At 37.2% G+C, this 14,122-nt stretch overlaps 1 protein-coding gene across 3 annotated transcripts in view; it reads right to left on the bottom strand.

The window, feature by feature from the left end:
• The window catches only part of DGKB (diacylglycerol kinase beta), a 725,959-nt gene that overhangs the window by 668,129 nt on the left and 43,708 nt on the right, over positions 1-14,122 (bottom strand). The window contains exon 2 of one of the 3 annotated variants that reach the window (XM_054505270.2): positions 11,823-11,938. The exons of the other annotated variants lie outside the window; for them this stretch is intronic. The gene's annotated coding sequence lies outside the window, so the exon portion shown is untranslated. The remainder of the gene's footprint in view (positions 1-11,822; positions 11,939-14,122) is intronic. 3 annotated transcript variants of the gene reach the window in all.

Raw genomic sequence — 14,122 nt, 5'->3', positions numbered from 1 at the left:
TATGAGCTTGTCAACACAAGCCATAGCTTTTTATATCAAGAAGAGCTTCTCTGAATTAATCTAATACAATCTGCATTTTTATTAGAGGTATTTAAAGGGTAATGGAAGCCCTGAAGGACTCAAAGTAAATTATCTTTGGTTCTTGGATTTGGTTTATTCCAACACTAATACACTCTGAATAAAACTTCCTTCTAATCCTTCTAGTGGAAGCCTTTGGTTTTATAATCCTGGTAGTGCCAACTCTCATGATGTGATGTGACACATAGTCAAGTAAGAACAAATAAGGGTGGGGTGCAAATGGAGTTTTCCAATTCAAATATCTTAAACTAGTTGAACATATCACAACTCTGTGTAAAGAGAAAAGTTGCATGTATAATATTAAATAAAGAGACACAGCTAGTCTTCATGCCTCAAAAGGAGATGGGAATGATAGCAACACTTTCTTATCATCTCTGCCTCTTTATAAACGTGTGGAAAGAGAATGACAATAGAGATTCCCTATGGTACATTCAAAGATTTCCTGTTCCCAAGCAAGGGGTTTCTTCAGGGGCATAAAATGAAAGCCAGGGAGGATCTACTTTGCTGGCTGTTGGAAAGCAATCTAATGCTGGCATTCTCATCTAGTCAATGGATGTGCCATTTTGCTTAGTTGTTGGCAGGAAATAACTATGTTGGAGGAATTGGAGAAGGCTCTTTGGCCTATTGTACCTGGACTAAAACACTTTCTCCACAATTAGGGAAGGAAATCAACCTCCTATGAAGAAGTTACAGGCAGTATCTAGATGAATGAGTCTGATGGACTGGATTCATTATTTGTTAATCACATTAAGCATAGATTTTTAAATAATTATTAAAAGTCAATACATCATGACTCCAGTCATTGAACAAAGTTAATATACATGAAGGCACACTGAAAACTATATGTATACAAATTTAAGGTATTATGATGAGTGAAAATATTTACTGGGTCTGAAGGGTCATAAACCCTAAATTATTAGGTAACCAATGGAGAAATCATAGGAAAAAGGATGGGAGCCAAAATATCAATCAGAATTTCTGAAAGAAAAGTAGGATGAAACTAAATGGAATATTAATGCTATCTTGTAATTTATAATTATTTGTCCATTTATTCGTGAAAGGAACATGTTAAGCACTATGCCAGGTGCTGGGGATATAGTTACAAGCAAAACAGATATAATATCTGAGTTATTGGATCTTGTTCGGGGGAAAGATCTACATTAAACAAACCAAGTACACAAATAAATCAAAGGCAACGGAATTCTGTGAGGGAGTACAACAGTGTCCTAACTTAGAGATTCAAAGAGCAACTCATAGACAAAGTTTTATTTAAATTGAATGATTAAAGTTGAGTAACAGTTAAAAACTTGAGTGAGAGGAAAAACATGAGCGGAAACCTAGAAGTGAGAATTAAAAAAAAAAAAAATAGATCTTCTAAGAAAGCAAATGTGATTGGAGCCTGGTGAGCAAGAGGGAACAGGGCACAAGCTTAGACTGGAAAAAACAGATAAGAACTACATCATGCAGATTCTTAGAGGCCATAATTGAAGATTGATCATAACTGGATTATGAAGCCATTGACATATTCTGAGCAGGAGATAAACATGATCCACTTACATTTTAAGAAGTCCATTCTAATCAATGGATGGGAAGGTGACAAGAATGGAAATGGAAAGACCAATTAGGAGGCTCTTGCAGTACTACATTGAGCTGGCAGTGGCTTCCACTATGGAAATGGCAGTAAAGATGAAGTAAAAGGCCAAACTCAAGATATATTTTAGAAGCAGGATTTCACAATGAATGGGATATATTGTGTGTAGGATGAGGGGATCAAGAATGACTCCTATAGTTTTGACTTGAGCACAGCATACAGAAAAGGTGTAGCATAAAGAATTACTATATACTGGAATAGTATCAGGTGTGAGGAGAAGAGGCAAATTAGTATTCTGTTTGGGATGTGTTAAATTTGCAGAAGGGTTATCTAAATGGACAGAACTAGTAGATAGTGAGATAAGCCTAGGGCTAATAAAAGAGAGAGAGAGGTCAGATGTTGAGAGTTGTCTGGAATAGATAGTATTTTTGAAGATACGGGCATTCATATGTTTGCCTGATGTAGCAGCCGTAAAGCTATGCCTCTAAGCTCTGATTTTAGAAAGAACGTGTTTTCAGCTGCAAAGACTGTATATAGTAGCTGACAGCCTCTACTCTTAGAGCTTTCAGAATACAGTCAGCTTTTGAACCACAGTCACAGTCTTCACAGGCAGAGGTCAAAGACTAAAGATGATGGATGTACTGGGACCATGCCGATTTTGTCCAATGGAGGACTCCTGTAATGCTCCATATCTGCTTCAGAACAACCCAATGGACTGGCTGAGATTTTGTTAGACCTGCATTGTGATGTAAAGCTCTTCATGATGAACTCTGCATCCCCCACACCTCCTTGCTTTTCTCAGGTGTCAAATTTGCATCATTGTTTTAAGGCTGCCTCTGCCCAATCCTGCTTTTTCTCCCTTTATCTTTCATAGGAGAAATTTCCTTGTAAGCCTCTGTATCTCTAACTCCATTTTAGTGTTTGTTTCCTTATGAAGGATCCCATGTGTCAGGATTCCTAGGAGGAAACAGATAGTACATTTAAAATGGGTAAGTAGGAGTTTAATAAAAGGATTATTGAGAAAGTGTGGACAGGGATCAGGGAGTTATTAAAGGCTGGTCCAGTATACTGGTCTAGCAAAAGTTGGGAACTTATTGATCCTAAGCCTGAAAGCACTGGGGATATTGCAGCTAAGAAACCTCAGAGTAGCTATATATACAGGGTCACCTGATAGGAGCCATGGTCTTAGGTAGCAGGATTCACCCATTTTCAAAGGACTTCACTGGGGAGGAGGTGGGGGGAAAATGACTTCCCTAACCCTGTACTCTTCCAACTCTCCAATCTTTTCTAGTTCCTCACATTAACCAAACCCAGTCATAAGTCAGAGGGCAAAGACAACCACTGATTTTATCTGTATGAAACAGCCTTAGGAGGCACCGAAGAAAATGGAAGAGGGTAAAAGGGGAATCTGAAGGGGCAAATATGAAATATTAAGCACATGTGGGGAAAGAGTATGGTGTGAGAAAGAGGGCCCAGGACAAAGCTCCAAAGAGTTCCCATATTTAGAGATTAGAAGTAGAAAAAGACCCCCCCAAAAGAGAATATGATGTCAGAAAGACAACAAAAGAAGAAGAAAAGAATCCTTCAGGGAAAGGGTAGAGGGCACTTATCAAAAGTTGCTGGGCAGTTAAATGAGATGAGGATTGAAACATTCCATGAAAACATGATGGTCACTGGGGACCTTAGCAAAACAATTTCCCTGAGGCTAGGCAAGTCAAGTTGGAACGGGTTGCAGAGTAGAACTGAATTTGGGAGGGCTGTGAATACCATCAACTCTCAGAGAAGTGTGATTGTGAGGAGGAGTGGAAAGCTAAAAGTAGCTATCCAAGAAGAATGTGGAATCAAGGAATTTGCTTGCTTTTTTTGTTTGTTTGTTTGTTTGTAGGAATCCCTGGAACAAATTTTAAAATTGAAGAGAAAGGTTTATAGTGAGAATGGTTCAAGTTTAGGAGAAAGGAAGTGATCAGTATTTCAAAGTCATTAAAAGGCCTTTAAAAGCCCTTGTTAGCAAGAGAGATAAGTTCCAGAAAATATGTGAGGACCAAAATTAATCTTAACAATGAGAACAGATGCAAGTAGTTTTGTAGATTTGGTGCTTAGAAAATGGAAGATTTCTGGCTGATAACTTCTCTTTTCTCAATGATATATAAATCTTAGTAATTAGCAGATGGTTTAGTTAGGCAATGATGGGGGAAGGGAGAAATAAGAGTGGGAAGGTAAGAAAAAAATAAATACAAATGTAGGGCACCTGGCTGGCTCAGTCGGTAGAGCATGCGACTCTTAATCTCAGGGTTGTAAGTTTGAGCCCCACATTAAGTATAAAGATTACTTAAAAATAAAATCTTACCAAAAAATAAGAATAAATAAATACAAATGTCAGTAAAGCAAGCTCACTGAAAGCATGTAGTAAGAACAGCAGACAGAGTTAAAAGCCAATGGGATATTGCTATTCATAAATTTGAACTAAAACAGCCTGTTTCTAAATTATTAATTTATAGGCTAAAGCATCTAAAGGGCAATTAGTCATATTCTTAACCTACCACTTTTGAATCAGATAGATCTGTATTCTCATTCAAATTCTGAGCTGCCTGTCTTCCCTATGTAGAGTGAATCATTTAACCTGAGTTTCAGTTCTTTTCTCATGAAACGTTGGTAATACCCCCCACTTCCCAGAGGTATTAGCAGTTAATGAAATAACATGTGCATAATACATAAGAAATAAAAGCTTCTCAATAAAAATGATTCTCTCCTTGCTTTTGTAAGTAAGGATTTAAGATATTATTTGTAGTATAGAATGTGAACATACGTGCAGTATGCATATAGGGGAAATAGACTGGAAGTCTACAAACCTTTCAGAAGACTATGTGGGTGGTTTAATATAAGATTCATAATTGTGTTATTTTTGGACTCTGCTGACACATAAAAATCTAAAAGAAAAAATTCAAGGGAAATCTTTGGTGATGCAAAACAGGGAAATATATCAAGCTTTGTATTGTCTGTATTTTGCAGTCATGATTTCAAAGTTGAATTATCATTTTATTTTTTTCTTTTTCAGAAAATTACTTGAATTGAATTTTCAATTCTCTTTTTAGACCTGGTTTTAAGGAGAATATCCTTTAGAATAGAGACTGGAGGGTTAGGTAAAAATGGTGATCGTGTACAGAGGTAGAACCTTTCTCAATATGAAATACTAAATGCAAAGTACTCAGCTAAGATTCTACTTTCCAACCATAACCACAACTATATCGCTTCATCTCACATGCCATTGTGGAACCCTATCGTACCCCTTCTGATGTGGGAAACAAAGGCAGAAGAAAAACTATTAAATTTCCTTACTACTTGCAGCCCATTGACAAGTCCTTGAGGCAGGCAGAGTGACCTTCCTCTAAGGACTCAACTGTCTGGATGTTGACACTTTGCTAAGGGCAAAAGGCAATCTTAACCCAACCCCAGGATCCTGTAAGTCTACTTTGGCATATAAAAATTCCTTTGGAAACCTCCTTTATCTCTTACCACCCACCCCAGGATACATGCTGGCAATCATCCCCACGTATATGACCCACTGATATACATCTGAAGGGTCTCACTGAATAAGAGACAGGTGGAGCTAGGTAGGGAGAAATAGGTATCAGAAATAGGGAGCAGGCTCAGAGAAATCCCAGAAATGCTGAGGCGTGAGGAAACCAGAAATAAGGGAACAAACCAGACCACCCTGCCCTGGGTGTCAGAGGTGGGGTCTTTTTATGGCAGCCACATTGTGACCACGAAGAATGACCAGACCCCAAAGAACAAGTAAGCCATTAAAGATGTTATCACCAGTCCTTACTCAAACCAAGACATCACAAGAATAAGGCCACAAGCTCCCTGATCAGTCCTAAATAAAAGACTGTCGATGAAGACCCACGTTGGCAACCCTGTAGGGATCCCTCTCACTCCTGAGAGTTTTTTCTGTATTATTGCTTAATAAAACTCTATCGCTTTACTCACTCTCCTTTGTCCACAAGATTCATTCTTTGACTCTGTGAGACAAGAACCTCGTTCTCCCCCTTCACTTCAACAAATGCCTATTTTTCCTCCTCTTGTACTTGTGAGTACCTTTGTGGCTACCTTTTAACCAAGGGATTACAGCAGAAGTGATGCCGTATGACTTATGTAGCTAGATCATAAAAATATCACACAATTCAGTTTTGCTTTCTTTCTTAAGACACTTGCTCTTGGAAGCTAACCAACATATTCTAAGAAAGTCCAAACTGGCCCATGTGAAGAGACCACTTGGAGACTCCATGCATATGTGCACCAGCCAACAGCCCAGCTGAAGTGTCAGTCAACAACAAGCATCAACCACCAAATATGTGAGTGAAGATGCCTTCAGGTTCCAGCCCAAGCTGTCAAGTAGCCCGTTTTCCAAGCTAGAAGTCTTTCTAGATGAGGCATCAAATAGAGACCAACAGAGACAACCCAACCCGTTATGCCCATTCTAAAGGCTGACCCCTGAATCCACAAGCCCAGTAAAATGGTTGTGTTACAGCACTGAGTATTTTATGGTTTGTTACACAAGAGTAAAAAGTACAAGTAACTTAGGACAATATTTGCCACAAATAAAAAGTACCAAAAATATTATTTTAGTGTTATTACTATTATATTTTTACATATGCTGAATGAGTTGTGTGTGTGTGCATGTAACTCTTAATTTACCCTTCCTACATTACATGGTCTGGTTCATATTGCTATGTATTTTCCATCTCCCTCTGAAGTGAGGAATAAAGTCTTTGGGAGGTGAGTATAAATATTTAACATAGGTTTTCTTCTAACTTTGGACTTTACAGTGATGGATTGATGAAAGATTGAGAGTCATGGAATAAAAAATAAGAACCCAGTGGAATACTTTTAGAAAAAGATAAAAATCTCAGTGCCAGAAAGAGAAAAGATCCATTTTGTGGGCCATTGTTTTGTTATGTTTTATTAGGGAACAAGGCCTGTTTGTGTCTTTTACAAAGATTTTCTAAATACAAATATAATCCCACATAAGGAAGAGAAAATGTGAAAGGATAAAAGGTAACCCCCAGATATGGAATAGTGATTAAAGAAAAATGCCATTGAGTATTTCTGTTTGTTTGTTTTTCCAATCTTTTGACTGGGGACTTTTTCAACAGAAATGTATTTCCTAGAATGGTAATATTTACAAGTTGATAAATTTATCATTACTGTTTCTCATGCCCAACTTAAAAAAGAAGAAATTCCCTAAAATAATTCTCTAGCTCTTTGCCAAAGAGCCTCTGATAAAATACATTCAGACTTTGTATTAACAAACCGTGAGTTTACAATTTTTTTCTATTAATTAAAAAAATAATAAATTCAGTCTCAGGCACTTCCTGGAATTTGATGATTGCTGGTATGGAACTAATATCTTTCAAACCTTTAATCCCTAGAAAATAATCAACTCTAATGCTGTTATTCAACTTCAAGTTAGAGTACACAACTGCCTAAGGAAAATCATTATTGCAGTACGCTGGGGATCTTATTACCAAATGAAATTTGAGCCTACTCTGAGAAACAAGTAATGCTTGCAGTAAATCCACAGTATAAAACCAGAGAGCTGTATTCAATTTATAGACACAGAAATAGATGTCAGCAAAAGAAAAATATATATTTTGGTCATATAGTTTTGCTGCCTTCTTAAAAAATCCACTATCTTAAACTTTCCATGTACATCATGGTTCACCAAAGACACCACAGAAAAACACAATGTCATTTCCTCATTTGATTTCTTCTTTGTTGTTGTTGTTGTTGCTAGCATGGAAATATAAAATGATACTGTTCCCTGCATGAGAAAATATTAAACTTTTCTGTTTTAAAATTATCAAGAGTTCTAGGGCATCTGGGTGCCTCAGTCAGTTAACTGTCTGACTCTTGATTTTAGGTCAGGTCATGATCTCAGGGTTGTGAGACTGAGCCCTGCATTGGATTCTGTGCTGGGCATGGAACCTGCTTAAGATTCTCCCTCTGTCCCTTCCCTCCTCTGAAAAAAAAGAAATTACCAAGGATTCAGGATTAGTGATATTTTAACCATAAACTGTAGAAACTTTTAGAAGTGAGCTTGAGAAACTTTTGGAATATAACTGTTCTTCTCCAAAATTTATGTAAAAAATGGTGATTATTTGAAATTTCACATGACACTCTACAAGCAAATATACACTGTGTCCATCCCTCTGGTCATTGTATTATTGAACACCTTTATCACATCTCCCCTCACTCATTAACAGGATGTCCTCTTTATTCCATTATCAGCACTGCAATCAAAGAACTCTTTCTAAAAGTCCATCTGCATGAGTGACTCCCACATTTGGCATCCTGTAATAGTTCTTTATTACCTATAACATCTAAGCATAGTTAAACATATAATAATTCACCATAAACTCTAAACTAGTTAAAAGCATGCCATTTTGTTACCGTAACTTTATTTTTTTTAATATTTTATTTATTTGTCATAGAGAGAGAGAGAGCGTGTGAGTGCACAAGCAGGGGGAGTGGCAGGCAGAGGGAGAAGCAGACTCCCCGCTGAACAAGGAGCCCAGATGGGACTCAATCCCAGGACCCTGGGATCATAACTTGAGCTGAAGGCAGACACTTAACCTGAGCCACCTAGGTGTCCCTACAGTAACTTTAGAACTGTCTATGCACTAAGACTTTGAACATTATTTAACTTCTTTATATTCTATTCACCTTTTGGAAGAAATGATAACACAAATGATCTTAGGAGGACTAAATCAGTTGTTTAAGGCACGATGTTTATGATAACGTATGATTGAACTGAAAAAAATAATCTCTTTTTTTACAAATTAAGTTTTATTTTTATCCCGTAGAAGATTATCTATAGAATTACAAAAGAACAAATTAACTAATGAAATTAGTCTACTGTGTTTGTTACTTGACCTATAGAAACAACAACAACATTTAAAAGTTTTTATAACCAAATTAGGATAAAAAAGGAATCAAATTCTCAATTGGAATAATTGCTGGGTAGCAGCATAATGGGGTGTAATGCATTCAAGAGAGCCTGCAGGACATCCTTAAAGAAAAAACAAAACAAAACAGAAACATTGACAAATTAAGCAATATTACAAAGGTTTTAATGTAGGTTTCTAAAAAAGGGTACTGAAATTAAATTACTCTTTTTAAGGAGAATTCAAGGTGTGAAACAAGGCTGTAATATTTTAAATCAGGTCTACATCAGAAAAGATTGGTGAGAGCAGCAGCTGTTTGGAGATCAGCAAAGAAATAGCATGCCTCAGCCTCTCATAGTTAGAATGGCCTAAATTTAGCAGCTCTTGGAAATCCAGGGAGAGCCTAAATCACCCTGTGAGATCTACTTTGAACTAACAAATTCTTTCTTCAGGGTTCTTTCAGAGACAGGATATATATCCCTTCCACTTAGGTGTACAGTTTTAATCTGAAGATATTTGTTATAAATATGTGTCTATGACACATCAGAAAGGGATTAAGAATTGAAAATGTGTCTATGACACATCAGAAAGGGATTAAGAATTGAAAATTTGATCATTGTATGAAAATTTGCATTTCCATTGACCAACAGACACAGCTGACTCCCAACACAAATAAACACATACATGCACACACGCATACACACACGCAAACATCCACACAAAAACACATATGGACACATTTTGTCCAAGACCAACTGAGCATTTGCCTTCCTAGGTCATAAATGATTAAGTTCTTTAAAATCTCAGATATTTACCAAAAGATTTTTTTGAATGCAATGTTTTTTGAAAGCTCAGATTATTTCTATACTTAAATTGTTGCCTTTATTTTTGTTCCTAAATATTAATACCCTATTTGATGTTGATTAGATATGACTTTTTTATATAACTCCCCTTCTATTCTTTTGAAGAGCACCTCCTGTGTACTCTAAAATATATTTTTTTAACCTGAGAATAAGGCATAAACAATAAAAACATAAATTTTAATGTATAATATGTAGAAGATAACATGTAAAAATATTGTTTTGTAGTAATAGTAATGTGTCAGTATGGTAGGTAGAATTCTAGATGTGAGCAGTGGAAGGAACGTCCTTGAGGCAGAGTCCCAAGTCCTTGAGGGGTGAATGATAGAGACACTAGATGGAGGCAAGGACAGTGATAGATCGGTCACACATTAGAAGCCCAGGGGCAAAACATCCTGGCCTTGTGGCTTCCAAGACTTTGGGGCTAACAGACCAAGGGCCACAGGTGCAGAGCACATATTCTCCTCTTCTACCTGTGCCCCAGGGTCATCCCTAGATTCATTATAATACATTTGCATTGGGGTTAAACAACCCCCCCCCCAAGGAGAAAGGCTGCCATGCTGGTTCTGGTACAAACCTTGTGGGGTCAAAAATTCCCAGTCCCAACCTGTGGGAGCAATCCCCCTCCATTAGAATCCACCCCACTATACATCACAGCTGCTCCCAGCCCAGAAAGACCCAACAAATATGCAATCCCAAAACAACCTAGGGGCTCGTTCTCCCACCTTGAGAGTATACTTTCCACTTTAATAAACTGCTTTGTGTTTGCTACTTTCCTTCTGGCTGTCTTTATTCCAGCAGGGATCCTCATGTAAATCTTTTCATGGGGAACCTAAGAACCAAGACCTCCATTCACACAACACGGACTCTCCCATCAGTAACAAATATACTAATTTTAAAAATATATGTATTAGTAATTAACATCTTGCTCAACCTGTAGTGTGCACTTGAATCTCTGAAGCACATAGTTTTACTCATTTTAATGATAAAAATAATGTCTCAATAAAATATAGAATCTGAAAGCATTCAAGACACTTTTTATATAGGAACTCATAAGTAAACAACTTTCAATTTATAAAATCATCCTTATTACCCGCCTGAGGTTTATTTCCATGAGTTGAAAAATTCCAGATTAAAATTTGAAAACTGTCTTAGTTGAACATAACATAAAGATCCCAAACTACCCTTTGAAAAAAAATATATTCCTATTGAAATGCAAATATAAAAGTATACAGTTACAATTGATCTGTTTCTGATTGGTAAGCATATATTTTTTTGACTCATACATGCACACACTTTTTAGAATCTAGATGTTAACACTGTTATTTATTTCTATGCTTCCTTTATTCTTTTACTGCATGTGCAATATATATATATGTATGTATGTATTATGAACACTGCATAGTACTACTTTATGTTTTGAAACTTTATATAATTTGTATCATACCGCCTATCCTTTTTTCTGCAACTTCCATTTTTTAATTTTTTTCAGATGTATACATATTAGCATAGGTGGCTCTGAATCATTCATTGTCACTGCTATTGAGTAAAAGTTTTCATTGTATGAATACCCCAAATTTATTCAACTAGTCTTTCATTCATGGAACTTGGGTTTTATATGTAATTTCTCATTATTAAAAAAAATAATGCAATTGACATTTTTGCATGTTTGTTGGGCACATATCTACACATAGAATTGCTGGATTTTAGATACTCTTTGCTCTATGCTACCAAATTCCTCATAATGTAGTTATTTTAGTCAGTTTCTTAAGCTTTTGCCCATAAGATGAATGTGGAAGACACACTCTTTGGGTGAAGCCCAATGAGTCACAGTCTTAGGTAATCCTTTCCCCCTGAATGTGGGTGAGACCAGTGACTTGCTTTTAACCAGGAGAATACGGCAATGGTCACTCCTTTGATTAGATTACATTTTATGGCAAATGTACAGGGATTTTGCAGATAATGAAAGTTCCTAATTAGCTGACGTTAAGTCCATCAAAGTAAGATCACTCTGGTAGACTTGATCTAGTCAGAGAAGCAAATCCTTTAAAAGTGGGTCTGGGGGGAGGGGATGGGTGAAATAGGTGATGGGGATTAAGGAGCGCTCTTGTTGCAATGAATACCTGGCGATGTATGGAAGTGCCGAATCACTGGACTGTACACCTGAAACTAATATAACACTGTATGTCAACTATATGGGAATTAAAATTTTATAAAAAGTGGGTCTCGATGTCAGAGACTTGAAGCAGCAGAATGTCTCTCCCATCCTGCCTTTCCCCAGTCCCGGATTTGAAGAAGCAAGCTTCCATGAATTCTACAGTCTCAGGGAAATGAATCCTGCCGAAGTACCTCCTTCCCTAGTCAAGCCTTCAGACAGGAAGACAGCTAGCTCTGCAGACATCTTGATTTCAGCTTTGTGAGACCTTGAGCAGAGAATCCGGCTAAGCCACACCCAGATTCCTTACCTACAGAAAATAAGATACAATAAATGAATGTTGTTGGGTATTTTTTAAAGATTTTATTTATTTATTTGGGGCGCCTGGGTGGCTCAGTTGGTTAAGCGACTGCCTTCGGCTCAGGTCATGATCCTGGGGTCCTGGGATCGAGTCCCGCATCAGGCTCCCTGCGACCCTCCTCCCTCTCATGTGCTCTCTCTCTCTCTCTCAAATAAATAAATAAAATCTTTAAAAAAAAAAAAAGATTTTATTTATTTATTTGACAGAGAGAGAGATCACAAGCAGGGGGAGCGGCATGCAGAGGGAGAGGGAGAAGCAGGCTCTCCGCAGAGCGGGGAGCCCGAAGCAGAACTCGATCCCAGGACCCTGGGATCATGACCTGAACCGAAGGCAGACGCTTAATAGTCTGAGCTACCCAGGTGCCGCAATGAATATTGTTTAAAGCTACAAAATCTGTGGTGATTTGTTAAGGAGGTGTAGAAAATTAATGCAATGGTTTTAAGATGCTACGTTATTTTTGTTTTAACTTACGTATTTTAGATTCTAGGACAAAGAGCACTTTTTCACATATACCTTGGCCATTCAAGATATCCTTTTCAGTACATTGCCCATTGATATCCTTTTTCCATCTATTTATGGGGTTATTTTCCTTTTTCTCTTTCATATATAGAGGAGTACTTCATATACAAATTAATGGCTTTAAGCATATTTCAGTTGTTGATGGTATCTTTGTTGTCAGAATTTAAAATTTTACCTTGTTTAAATGTACTCATTTTTATAACTTATTGTACACTTTTAAATACTACTTGAAATTCTAAGTATTTCAAGGGAAGAAAGTCTAGAAAATATAAACATCCAAAGTAAATGAATCTTCTACTACATGGATAATGTTTTACTTGACCTGTAACCTATTAGAATTAACACTCAAGGGATACTAGTTCTCAGCTATTAGCAAGATTCAGTCACCTGTAACAGTATTTTTCAATGTAATGCAAACAAATATTCAAGACTAAGGTGAGGAATGAGTATGTGAATATTGACCAAAACTGGCCTACAACACTTTAAAAACATACCCAGAAACCATGCATTAGCATTTATCATTTGTTTCCAATTGTCTCAATAAGATGCTGCTTCACTGGAAATAACCAGTATTTCAGTATGGTTATGTTCCAGGGTCTAATTGCCACTGCCAGATTGCCCACAGCAGATCTCTGTGTTCAGAAATGACTGCAATTAAAAGGACTTTGAAGACCAGCAGTAATATAATGCCAAAGAATCAGCATGATTATACTCTTCTCATATTCATTTTAGGGTATGAATGTATTTTCTTCTGAGAAAAATAAAAACAAAATATATGTAGAGATATCCAGAGGAATATAAATAAAAACAATGGAAGATGCATGTAAGAGAGGACAATAAACTCTACGTTAAATTCAGATCCTGCTCTGTGAAACACAAGTAAGATTTAAGGGAGGTGGCAGCTTTGCAGGAAATATAATTACTTGGCCCGCAAGATGTGTATTATCATTATGTGGCAGAGCACCATGAGGGATATTAAGTTCTCATGGTGTCAGATGGCAACAGATCAGGGAGTCAGGGGAAGAGAAAGAACCACTAGAATAGCAGAAAGCCAAGTGATAGGAGTAGGAAGCTCAGTTAATTGACCAAGAGATAGAGACAAAATAGACGAGCAAGGCACTTGGTAAAAACTAGCCAGAGTAGAATAAGGCACAGATATTCAATTCAAACAGTCATCAAGTGACAAGTACATGTCACTGTCTAGTTTTGGGGGAAAATAAACATGATTAGCCTGGGGACTCAGAGCTCAGTGATCTCAGACTATTTGGAACAATGGACTTAAATACATTCATCTTTCTATGAGGCAGCTTGGTGAATAACAGAGGGCTTCAGACGCACAGTGGTGCAAGTGTGATTCTAACTGGGAAGATGAGGGAAAACTACAAAGAGGAGGTGTACAATCCAAGTTAGACCTTGAGTTATGTGTTCACTGGGAGAGAGAAAACATGAGAGATGGCATTCCAGGCGGAGAAACGCTGTGATCAGCAATCAGGAAATGATCCAGGCAGAGAGTACAGGTTGTGGGTGGATGTCAAGAACAGAAACCATAATCTGTGCACAAAGGGTTGTACTTGGATGAGGGATCTGAATATCAAGGAAAGAAGGTAAGGGGAA

Source organism: Mirounga angustirostris, unplaced genomic scaffold, assembly GCF_029215605.1.
Source record: "Mirounga angustirostris isolate CCGP_5_RB_7025 unplaced genomic scaffold, mMirAng1.0.hap1 SCAF_12, whole genome shotgun sequence".
NCBI lineage: Eukaryota > Metazoa > Chordata > Mammalia > Carnivora > Phocidae > Mirounga > Mirounga angustirostris.
The sequence above is the reverse complement of the archived record's forward strand: the minus strand, read 5'-3'. Positions and strand labels throughout refer to the sequence as shown.